At 41.1% G+C, this 12,498-nt stretch overlaps 1 protein-coding gene across 1 annotated transcript in view; it reads right to left on the bottom strand.

Moving 5' to 3' along the window:
• LOC143299106 (uncharacterized) overlaps positions 1-12,230 on the bottom strand; it is a 19,980-nt gene extending 7,750 nt beyond the window's left edge. The window contains exon 1 of the mRNA XM_076612233.1: positions 11,701-12,230. The gene's annotated coding sequence lies outside the window, so the exon portion shown is untranslated. The remainder of the gene's footprint in view (positions 1-11,700) is intronic.
• Between the last annotated feature and the right edge of the window lie 268 nt (positions 12,231-12,498).

Below are 12,498 nucleotides of genomic sequence, written 5' to 3'. Positions count from 1 at the left end.
TGTCAGTCTGACGGGCGCAATAGCCGAATGGTTAAAGCGTTAGACTTTCAATCTGAGGGTCTCGGGTTCGAATCTCGGTGACGGCGCCTGGTGGGTAAAGGGTGGAGATTTTTCCGATCTCCCAGGTCAACATGTGTGCAGACCTGCTAGTGCCTGAACCCCCTTCGTGTGTACACGCAAGCAAAAGATCAAATACGCACGTTAAAGATCCTGTAATCCATGTCAGCGTTCGGTGGGTTATGGAAACAAGTAAATACCCAGCATGCACACCCCCGAAAGCGGAGTATGGCTGCCTACATGGTGGGGTAAAAACGGTCATACACGTAAAAGCCCACTCGTGTACATACGAGTGAACGTGGGAGTTGCAGCCCACAACACGGAAGAAGAAGAAGAAGAAGTCTGTCAGTCTGCTCTCTGTTCTCAAACCCGGCGACCTAACATGGTAATAATAATGATAGTATCTATATAGCACTGAATCTTGTGCAGAGACAAATCTAAGCTCTTTCACACCAGTCATTCACACGCACGCATAACTCTAAAACTGACAGAAACTGAAGACAAGGAATAGGCAAGGGAGGGTCTCTATCTTGGGAAGAGGTGGGTTTTAAGGCCAGACTTGAAAGACCTGACGAAGCGAAAGAGGAAGTTCATTCCCATTGCAAGGTCCAGAGACCAGAGAAAGAACCATAACCGTTCGGCCACTGTGCCTGTCAAGGCATCAGCTCGAGTAGCAGAGCCGGTGCCAACAACGGGAATAAAAACACACGGCTAATTGCAGTGGTTAAAACAGCTGTGGCAGTAAAAGTGTGTGTGTGTGTGTGTGTGTGTGTGTGTGTGTGTGTGTGTGTGTGTGTGTGCGTGCGTGCGTGCGTGCATGCGTGTGTGTGTTTGCGTTTGTGTGTTTGCGTTTGTGTGAATTGAAGTCGCAGCAACAGTAGTTCTAGCAGTAGAAGTAATAGAGGTAGATACAGGAGAACCAGCAACAACAGTAGTTCTAGCAGTAGAAGTAATAGCGGTAGATGCAGGAGAACCAGCAACAACAGTAGTTCTAGCAGTAGAAGTAATAGAGGTAGATACAGGAGAACCAGCAACAACAGTAGTTCCAGCAGTAGAAGTAATAGAGGTAGATACAGGAGAACCAGCAACAACAGTAGTTCTAGCAGTAGAAGTAATAGCGGTAGATGCAGGAGAACCAGCAACAACAGTAGTTCTGTCAGTAGAAGTAATAGAGGTAGATACAGGAGACCCAGCAACAGTAGTTCTAGCAGTAGAAGTAATAGCGGTAGATGCAGGAGAACCAGCAACAGTAGTTCTATCAGTAGAAGTAATAGAGGTAGATACAGGAGAACCAGCAACAGTAGTTCTAGCAGTAGAAGTAATAGAGGTAGATACAGGAGAACCAGCAACAACAGTAGTTCTAGCAGTAGAAGTAATAGAGGTAGATAGAGGAGAACCAGCAACAACAGTAGTTCTAGCAGTAGAAGTAATAGAGGTAGATACAGGAGAACCAGCAACAACAGTAGTTCTAGCAGTAGAAGTAATAGAGGTAGATACACGAGAACCAGCAACAACAATAGTTCTAGCAGTAGAAGTAATAGAGGTAGATACAGGAGAACCAGCAACAACAGTAGTTCTAGCAGTAGAAGTAATAGAGGTAGATACAGGAGAACCAGCAACAACAATAGTTCTAGCAGTAGAAGTAATAGAGGTAGAGACAGGAGAACCAGCAACAACAGTAGTTCTAGCAGTAGAAGTAATAGAGGTAGATACAGGAGAACCAGCAACAGTAGTTCTAGCAGTAGAAGTAATAGAGGTAGATACAGGAGAACCAGCAACAACAATAGTTCTAGCAGTAGAAGTAATAGAGGTAGATACAGGAGAACCAGCAACAACAATAGTTCTAGCAGTAGAAGTAATAGAGGTAGATACAGGAGAACCAGCAACAACAATAGTTCTAGCAGTAGAAGTAATAGAGGTAGATAGAGGAGAACCAGCAACAACAGTAGTTCTAGCAGTAGAAGTAATAGAGGTAGATACAGGAGAACCAGCAACAACAGTAGTTCTAGCAGTAGAAGTAATAGAGGTAGATACAGTAGAACCAGCAACAACAATAGTTCTAGCAGTAGAAGTAATAGAGGTAGATACAGGAGAACCAGCAACAACAGTAGTTCTAGCAGTAGAAGTAATAGAGGTAGATACAGGAGAACCAGCAACAACAATAGTTCTAGCAGTAGAAGTAATAGAGGTAGAGACAGGAGAACCAGCAACAACAGTAGTTCTAGCAGTAGAAGTAATAGAGGTAGATACAGGAGAACCAGCAACAGTAGTTCTAGCAGTAGAAGTAATAGAGGTAGATACAGGAGAACCAGCAACAACAATAGTTCTAGCAGTAGAAGTAATAGAGGTAGATACAGGAGAACCAGCAACAACAATAGTTCTAGCAGTAGAAGTAATAGAGGTAGATACAGGAGAACCAGCAACAACAATAGTTCTAGCAGTAGAAGTAATAGAGGTAGATACAGGAGAACCAGCAACAACAGTAGTTCTAGCAGTAGAAGTAATAGAGGTAGATACAGGAGAACCAGCAACAACAATAGTTCTAGCAGTAGAAGTAATAGAGGTAGAGACAGGAGAACCAGCAACAACAGTAGTTCTAGCAGTAGAAGTAATAGAGGTAGATACAGGAGAACCAGCAACAGTAGTTCTAGCAGTAGAAGTAATAGAGGTAGATACAGGAGAACCAGCAACAACAATAGTTCTAGCAGTAGAAGTAATAGAGGTAGATACAGGAGAACCAGCAACAACAATAGTTCTAGCAGTAGAAGTAATAGAGGTAGATACAGGAGAACCAGCAACAACAATAGTTCTAGCAGTAGAAGTAATAGAGGTAGATACAGGAGAACCAGCAACAACAGTAGTTCTAGCAGTAGAAGTAATAGAGGTAGATACAGGAGAACCAGCAACAACAATAGTTCTAGCAGTATAAGTAATAGAGGTAGAGACAGGAGAACCAGCAACAACAGTAGTTCTAGCAGTAGAAGTAATAGAGGTAGATGCAGGAGAACCAGCAACAGTAGTTCTAGCAGTAGAAGTAATAGAGGTAGATACAGGAGAACCAGCAACAACAATAGTTCTAGCAGTAGAAGTAATAGAGGTAGATACGGGAGAACCAGCAACAACAATAGTTCTAGCAGTAGAAGTAATAGAGGTAGATACAGGAGAACCAGCAACAACAATACTTCTAGCAGTAGAAGTAATAGAGGTAGATAGAGGAGAACCAGCAACAACAGTAGTTCTAGCAGTAGAAGTAATAGAGGTAGATACAGGAGAACCAGCAACAACAGTAGTTCTAGCAGTAGAAGTAATAGAGGTAGATACAGGAGAACCAGCAACAACAATAGTTCTAGCAGTAGAAGTAATAGAGGTAGAGACAGGAGAACCAGCAACAACAGTAGTTCTAGCAGTAGAAGTAATAGAGGTAGATACAGGAGAACCAGCAACAGTAGTTCTAGCAGTAGAAGTAATAGAGGTAGATACAGGAGAACCAGCAACAACAGTAGTTCTAGCAGTAGAAGTAATAGAGGTAGATACAGGAGAACCAGCAACAACAGTAGTTCTAGCAGTAGAAGTAATAGAGGTAGATACAGGAGAACCAGCAACAGTAGTTCTAGCAGTAGAAGTAATAGAGGTAGATACAGGAGAACCAGCAACAACAGTAGTTCTAGCAGTAGAAGTAATAGAGGTAGATACAGGAGAACCAGCAACAACAATAGTTCTAGCAGTAGAAGTAATAGAGGTAGATACAGGAGACCCAGCAACAGTAGTTCTAGCAGTAGAAGTAATAGAGGTAGATACAGGAGAACCAGCAACAGTAGTTCTAGCAGTAGAAGTAATAGAGGTAGATACAGGAGAACCAGCAACAGTAGTTCTAGCAGTAGAAGTAATAGAGGTAGATACAGGAGAACCAGCAACAACAGTAGTTCTAGCAGTAGAAGTAATAGAGGTAGATACAGGAGAACCAGCAACAACAGTAGTTCTAGCAGTAGAAGTAATAGAGGTAGATACAGGAGAACCAGCAACAACAATAGTTCTAGCAGTAGAAGTAATAGAGGTAGATACAGGAGAACCAGCAACAACAATAGTTCTAGCAGTAGAAGTAATAGAGGTAGATACAGGAGAACCAGCAACAGTAGTTCTAGCAGTAGAAGTAATAGAGGTAGATACAGGAGAACCAGCAACAGTAGTTCTAGCAGTAGAAGTAATAGAGGTAGATACAGGAGAACCAGCAACAGTAGTTCTAGCAGTAGAAGTAATAGAGGTAGATACAGGAGAACCAGCAACAACAATAGTTCTAGCAGTAGAAGTAATAGAGGTAGATAAAGGAGAACCAGCAACAACAGTAGTTCTAGCAGTAGAAGTAATAGAGGTAGATACAGGAGAACCAGCAACAACAATAGTTCTAGCAGTAGAAGTAATAGAGGTAGATAAAGGAGAACCAGCAACAACAGTAGTTCTAGCAGTAGAAGTAATAGAGGTAGATACAGGAGAACCAGCAACAACAGTAGTTCTAGCAGTAGAAGTAATAGAGGTAGAGACAGGAGAACCAGCAACAACAGTAGTTCTAGCAGTAGAAGTAATAGAGGTAGATACAGGAGAACCAGCAACAACAATAGTTCCAGCAGTAGAAGTAATAGAGGTAGATACAGGAGAACCAGCAACAACAGTAGTTCTAGCAGTAGAAGTAATAGAGGTAGATACAGGAGAACCAGCAACAACAGTAGTTCTAGCAGTAGAAGTAATAGAGGTAGATAGAGGAGAACCAGCAACAACAGTAGTTCTAGCAGTAGAAGTAATAGAGGTAGATACAGGAGAACAAGCAACAACAGTAGTTCTAGCAGTAGAAGTAATAGAGGTAGATACAGGAGAACCAGCAACAACAGTAGTTCTAGCAGTAGAAGCAATAGAGGTAGATACAGGAGAACCAGCAACAGTAGTTCTAGCAGTAGAAACAATAGAGGTAGATACACGAGAACCAGCAACAGTAGTTCTAGCAGTAGAAACAATAGAGGTAGATACAGGAGAACCAGCAACAACAGTAGTTCTAGCAGTAGAAACAATAGAGGTAGATACAGGAGAACCAGCAACAACAATAGTTCTAGCAGTAGAAGTAATAGAGGTAGATACAGGAGAACCAGCAACAACAGTAGTTCTAGCAGTAGAAACAATAGAGGTAGATACAGGAGAACCAGCAACAACAATAGTTCTAGCAGTAGAAGTAACAGAGGTAGATACAGGAGAACCAGCAACAACAGTAGTTCTAGCAGTAGAAGTAATAGAGGTAGATACAGGAGAACCAGCAACAACAGTAGTTCTGTCAGTAGAAGTAATAGAGGTAGATACAGGAGAACCAGCAGCAACAGTAGTTCTAGCAGTAGAAGCAATAGAGGTAGATACAGGAGAACCAGCAACAATAGTTCTAGCAGTAGAAGTAATAGAGGTAGATACAGGAGAACCAGCAGCAACAGTAGTTCTAGCAGTAGAAGCAATAGAGGTAGATACAGGAGAACCAGCAACAATAGTTCTAGCAGTAGAAGTAATAGAGGTAGATACAGGAGAACCAGCAACAACAGTAGTTCTAGCAGTAGAAGTAATAGAGGTAGATACAGGAGAACCAGCAACAACAGTAGTTCTAGCAGTAGAAGTAATAGAGGTAGATACAGGAGAACCAGCAACAGTAGTTCTAGCAGTAGAAGTAATAGAGGTAGATACAGGAGAACCAGCAACAACAATAGTTCTAGCAGTAGAAGTAATAGAGGTAGATACAGGAGAACCAGCAACAGTAGTTCTAGCAGTAGAAGTAATAGAGGTAGATACAGGAGAACCAGCAACAACAGTAGTTCTGTCAGTAGAAGTAATAGAGGTAGATACAGGAGAACCAGCTACAACAATAGTTCTAGCAGTAGAAGTAATAGAGGTAGATACAGGAGAACCAGCAACAACAGTAGTTCTAGCAGTAGAAGTAATAGAGGTAGATACAGGAGAACCAGCAACAACAATAGTTCTAGCAGTAGAAGTAATAGAGGTAGATACAGGAGAACCAGCAACAGTAGTTCTAGCAGTAGAAGTAATAGAGGTAGATACAGGAGAACCAGCAACAGTAGTTCTAGCAGTAGAAGTAATAGAGGTAGATACAGGAGAACCAGCAACAACAGTAGTTCTAGCAGTAGAAACAATAGAGGTAGATACAGGAGAACCAGCAACAACAGTAGTTCTAGCAGTAGAAGTAATAGAGGTAGATACAGGAGAACAAGCAGCAACAGTAGTTCTAGCAGTAGAAACAATAGAGGTAGATACAGGAGAACCAGCAACAGTAGTTCTAGCAGTAGAAACAATAGAGGTAGATACAGGAGAACCAGCAACAGTAGTTCTAGCAGTAGAAACAATAGAGGTAGATACAGGAGAACCAGCAACAGTAGTTCTAGCAGTAGAAACAATAGAGGTAGATACAGGAGAACCAGCAACAGTAGTTCTAGCAGTAGAAACAATAGAGGTAGATACAGGAGAACCAGCAACAGTAGTTCTAGCAGTAGAAACAATAGAGGTAGATACAGGAGAACCAGCAACAGTAGTTCTAGCAGTAGAAACAATAGAGGTAGATACAGGAGAACCAGCAACAGTAGTTCTAGCAGTAGAAACAATAGAGGTAGATACAGGAGAACCAGCAACAGTAGTTCTAGCAGTAGAAGTAACAGAGGTAGATACAGGAGAACCAGCAACAGTAGTTCTAGCAGTAGAAACAATAGAGGTAGATACAGGAGAACCAGCAACAGTAGTTCTAGCAGTAGAAGTAATAGAGGTAGATACAGGAGAACCAGCAGGAGCAGCAGTAGAAGGCGAAGAGGTAGCAGCATCAGCAGCAGTAGTAGTGATAGTAGTAGCAGTACTCTCTCTCTCTCTCGCTTCCGCTGTGTGTGTGTGTGTGTGTGTGTGTGTGTGTGTGTGTGTGTGTGTGTGTGTGTGTGTGTGTGTGTGTGGGTGGGTGGGTGCTTGTGTGTTTGCGTGTATATCTATCTATCTATATACAGTGTGTGTGTGTGTGTGTGTGTGTGTGTGTGTGTGTGTGTCGGGTGTGTGTGTGTGTGGGGTGTTGGGGGGGGTGTATGTGTGTGTGTGTGTGTGGGGGGGGGGGGGGTACGTGTGTGAGCGTGTCAGTGTGTGAGTGTGCGTACTCGCGCGTGTGTGTGCGTGTTCGAATTCGCGCGCTCACGCGTGCGTGCGTGCGTGTCTGTGACTCTGAACAACAACAACAGAGCGATAAAAGAACAATAACAATAATAAATAAAAACACCACAGACTCCTAACAAGTCAGAAACAGCGGTCGAGGAACAATCACTACCACTCACGTTCTGGTTGGCCATAAATCAAACTGCCCACCAGACCAACCCCTCATCGGAATACATACACATACCTGTTACCAGCCACTGGAAATCGATACACAAACAATGGCGAACCTAACTTGACGTGTGGGTGAGAACTAGGGAGTAAACCTCTAAAACTATAGGTTGTCACTTAACGTCACCGCGAGTTAACACAAGGGCAGATAAGGCGCCCGTCACCAGAAAACAAAGACATTCTCATTCCTTTCTCAACGATCGTAGGTCTACGGCGGACTGTAAAGTTAATACAACAAAATTCTCCAGAAGCGTCAAGCATGTTAGTGGTATGTGGTAAAATAAAGGTGTGTCCATTCCATAGATACGTACTGACTGGAACGGAATCGAACTCTGGTTGTTGTTAGGTATATAATGTAATGACCTCTTTTTTCGATTCTTTTTTGACTCACTTGTGTAAACAAAGTGAGTCTATGTTTTAACCCGGTGTTCGGTTGTGTGTGTGTGTGTGTGTGTGTGTGTCCGAGGTAAACTTTAACATTGACATTTTCTCTGCAAATACTTTGTCAGTTGACACCAAATTAGGCATAAAAATAGGAAAAATTCAGTTCTTTCCAGTCATCTTGTTTAAAACTATTGCACCTCTGGGATGGGCACCAAAAAAAAAAAAAAGAAAAAAAAAAGAAGCCTAATTATATGCAAACTGCATTTACTGTTATATTTATATTTTTTGTATTCTCTAAACTTGGCACTTTGATCTGATATTCTAACCCAACAACAAGAGCAGCCATTATTTTCATTTTTTTTGGTTCAAACAGGAACTTCTTTTGCTAAGCATGGAACTTTTATTTATTTTGCAAACGTTTTGGTGCAGATAGTAAAGAAGGGAAATTACTCTGTAATTAATGCTAGGGGACTTAATTTGCTTTAAACTGATCTTTCTTATCTTAAACATTACATTTTGAATTTATACTCAATACATAAAAAGCTTGGATTTTTTTAAAAAGTGTATCACAAGTGAGTCTTGAAGGCTTTGTCTCTCTTGTTTTATTTTGTTATACTAGATTCAGAGACCTAGTCATTTGGACGAGGTCCTGTATATAGCGTGCATTTATAGCACGTAAAAGAGTAAAGTTTGAAAGAACAATGACAACATTCGAACTCGGATGTATCATCATATTACACATTTCTATATGTCTGCATTGTACTGTCTCTCCCTCTCCCCACCTCCTAACTGCGCTTGTACAAATGACATAATGTAACAAGAATGTAGAACCTGTTTTAAACTGGATTAATATCGGTGTTCCCTCGATGTCTCAGAAGGAGATTATGTTGCTAGTTTTGTGGTATATTGACCGAGGGATTACACGTTAAAGAGTATGGGTGTGTGTGTGGGCCTCACTGTGTGTGGGTGTTTGTTGGGATTGGGGAGATGCAAAAACAAAAACCTTGCAGCTGGATGAATGATATAACTTCAGTGAAGCGAGGGACAGTGTTGATGTGTTTTTCCTTGAAGCAGATTCTATGGTGTAATGCTTCATTGTTTTTCTTGGAATCAATGTATTTTGTTATATTGTTTACCCAAAATTTTAATGTGAAATGTGATTACATGTTTCTTGACCAATATAACCTTCTCTGCAAGGGAAAAAAAAAAGAAGAATGTAGACTGACACTCTGAGACAATGAAAAACACAAACATACCATCAAATACTCCGAACACCACGACGAGCAAGGATATGCCCAGCCTTTAATTAAATATCAGTCGGACAATATATGAAATATGTATGAAACTGAATAACACGCTTCCTCATTTATGAAATAAAACTAACAAACCAAAAATTACCCACAAAATGCAGAAAAATTCAATCTCAACTTTTCTTTTCGCAGTGCCTCTGACCAACCAACCAACCAACCAACCAACCAACCAGTGTGACAATAACACAACCTTACTGGCGGAGATAACAATCAATAAATCAACAGGCGCAACTACTGCATGTGGCTGGTTTATTTCGCAGGCTTTTTAATCAATATCTTTCTATATTGTCGGAAATACGTCAGCAGGACAAGATATCATCATTAGTTTCAGCGTCACTGTCAAGGAAGCGACGCGGCATTAGGCCGTGCGGGATGATGCATAGGCTACACATCTGCTTAAAACAAATTCGATACTAAAAAAAAAAGAAGAGTGGTTTCCGGATTTAGGTCTGACACACGTTATCCCCTGCTTTTGGTCTGACCCTGAGACCCTGTCGATTGCGGCGTGTTGGTGGGTGTGTTTTTCTTTCTTTTTTTTTTTCTTAATGTATGAAACATGGAAGCACTGTTCTGAAAAGCAAAATGGTCTCAGTCTTAAAGGTAATGGCAGCCAAAGGCATCGAACAACGCCACCTCTTCCGGCAATATCAATCACTCATTCTCAACGTAACTGACTATGGACTAGGGCTAACAACTCTTTTTCAAAACAGCTCCCTGAAGTTAGAGAGAATTCAAAATGAAGCAATGAGACTGATCCTGGAACCACGAAAGACACTCCTTCTAAGACCATGCAATACCTGCTCGACTTTCCTTCAGTGCATGCCAGACACAAAGTTAGAACAGGTTTAAGCTTATTTCAGATCACTTGAAGACCCCTAAAGCCCATTAATGGCGTGGTACAGTGAAGGAACAAAACGGCAGTCGTCAAGGATGCAGAAGATCATGGATGGGACAAGCAGAGGGCAACGCCTTTCGGCTTGTATGCCAACTACAACATCTGGAAGAAGCAAATGAATGGGAAGAATTCACCCAGTAAACCTCAAGTACATCTTCCGAACAATGATTTCACCCAGTCTGGGAAGACACTGTCCAGAATCGCCAGAGACAGAACTGATGTGGAGGTGGAGTTTCGTGTAACAGAAAACAGCATGGAAAAGGAATTTATCAAATATACAGATGGCTCAGTTATATTGCACTAATATTTCAAGGAAGGGGAGAGAAAGCGAGAAAAAAGAGACTACGAGAGAGAGAGAGAGAGAGAGAGAGAGAGAGAGAGACAGACAGACAGACAGACAGACAGACAGAGACAGAGAGTCAAATGATTGGTTTATTGCCCAAACTCACTGTCCTTACAAGAGAGAGAGATAGAGAGAGAGAGATAGAGAGAGATAGAGAGAGAGAGAGAGAGACAGAGACAGAGACAGACAGAGACAGAGACAGAGTCAAATGATTGGTTTATTGCCGAAACTCACTGTCCTTACAAGAGAGAGAGAGAGAGAGAGAGAGAGAGAGAGAGAGAGAGAGAGACAGAGACAGAGACAGACAGAGAGAGAGACAGAGTCAAATGATTGGTTTATTGCCGAAACTCACTGTCCTTACAAGAGAGAGAGAGAGAGAGAGAGAGAGAGAGAGAGAGAGAGAGAGAGAGAGAGAGAGACAGAGTCAAATTATTGGTGTATTGCCCAAACTCACTGTCCTTACAAGAGAGAGAGAGAGAGAGAGAGAGAGAGAGAGAGACAGAGACAGAGAGAGAGACAGAGTCAAATTATTGGTGTATTGCCCAAACTCACTGTCCTTACAAACAACAACAACAACAAAGAAAAAAAAAGAAAGAAAAAATAGTGAGAAAAAGAGAGAGTCAAATGATTGGTTTATAGCCGAAACTCACTGTCCTTACAAGAGAGAGAGAGAGAGAGAGAGAATGAATGAATGAATGAATCTTTATTTTCCAACGGTGAAGATATTAGCACTTTGGCCGACTTACACATCTGCCGTTGTTCTAAGAGACACACAAACATGTACGCATGTAAGAGAGAGAGAGAGAGAGAGAGAGAGAGAGGGGGGGGGGATGACAGGAAGCACACACACACACACACACACACACACACACACACACACATATATATATATATATATATATATATATATATAGAGAGAGAGAGAGAGAGAGAGAGAGAGAGAGAAATGACAGGAAGTATATATATATATGTATACACACACACACACACACACACATATATATATGTATATGTATATATATATATATATGTATTAAGAGGTAGGCAAAATGAATCTTGGTAAAAGTCGACTTAAATGAGATAAAACAAACAAACAAACAAACAAAACAGGGCAACGTGTCAAGCCACAAGATCTTCTTCGGGCAAAGATGCCATATATATATATATATATATATATATATATATATGTATGTATGTATGTATGTATATATATATATGCATATATATAATATACATATATACACACATATATATATCTACATATATCTATATCTATATATATATTACATACCTACATAAATATATAAATGACTGACCTTTCCTATTTTGTTTTGTTGTCGTTGCTGATAGTTTGTTTTTCACAGCTACCGTGCGAACAACATCGTCAAGAAGGTCCAGAAATAACAACAACACCAACAACACCAAACAAATCGACAGACGTTTTAGTGAACCGCTGTCAAATCTCACACAAGGTCCACGCTGGAAAAAGGAAAAGGAAAAATAAAATCTCGCTGACAAAGTCACAGGGTGCTTCTTGAAATGAATAAATAGATGAATAAAGAGATAGATAAATTGATAAATAAAACAACTTGTCTGAAACAACAGAATTAGAAGAGAAAAACAAAAACAAAAAAAAATCGACGGTGCACACCAGCTACACACAACGAAGCGACGCTTTACAGAGTTTTGTTCTTGTTGTTCTTGTTGTTTTGTTTGTTTTTTTCAAATCCCCGGCCTCTCTCCCCCCCCAACACTTAAGTATTCACCTGAGCACAAACCAATCCCTTGAGCACCCGGCCACACGCGGGGATATAGGCTAGTTCGTGTTTGACAATAATACAAGGCAGGGTAGATGGCAGGTTGTGTGTGTGTGTGTGTGTGTGTGAGAGAGTGAGTGTCTTCTGCTTGCCTTTTGCTTCACTCGCTCGCGGCACTTGTTAGCGGCGGCGGGTGGCGGAGGATTCTTTCTGCTGTGGTGACGCGGCTTTTGTTGTTAGCCAATCAGCAATTTTGGTGAAACACGATAGTATGGCGCGCCGCGGCGGTCAGTAATTTGGAATTTTGCTTAAAAAAAAAAGGAAAAGGAATCAATCAATCAATCAATTACTTAATCA

The sequence above is a fragment of the Babylonia areolata genome, chromosome 24 (genome assembly GCF_041734735.1).
Source record: "Babylonia areolata isolate BAREFJ2019XMU chromosome 24, ASM4173473v1, whole genome shotgun sequence".
NCBI classification, from domain to species: Eukaryota; Metazoa; Mollusca; class Gastropoda; order Neogastropoda; family Buccinidae; genus Babylonia; species Babylonia areolata.
The sequence above is the reverse complement of the archived record's forward strand: the minus strand, read 5'-3'. Positions and strand labels throughout refer to the sequence as shown.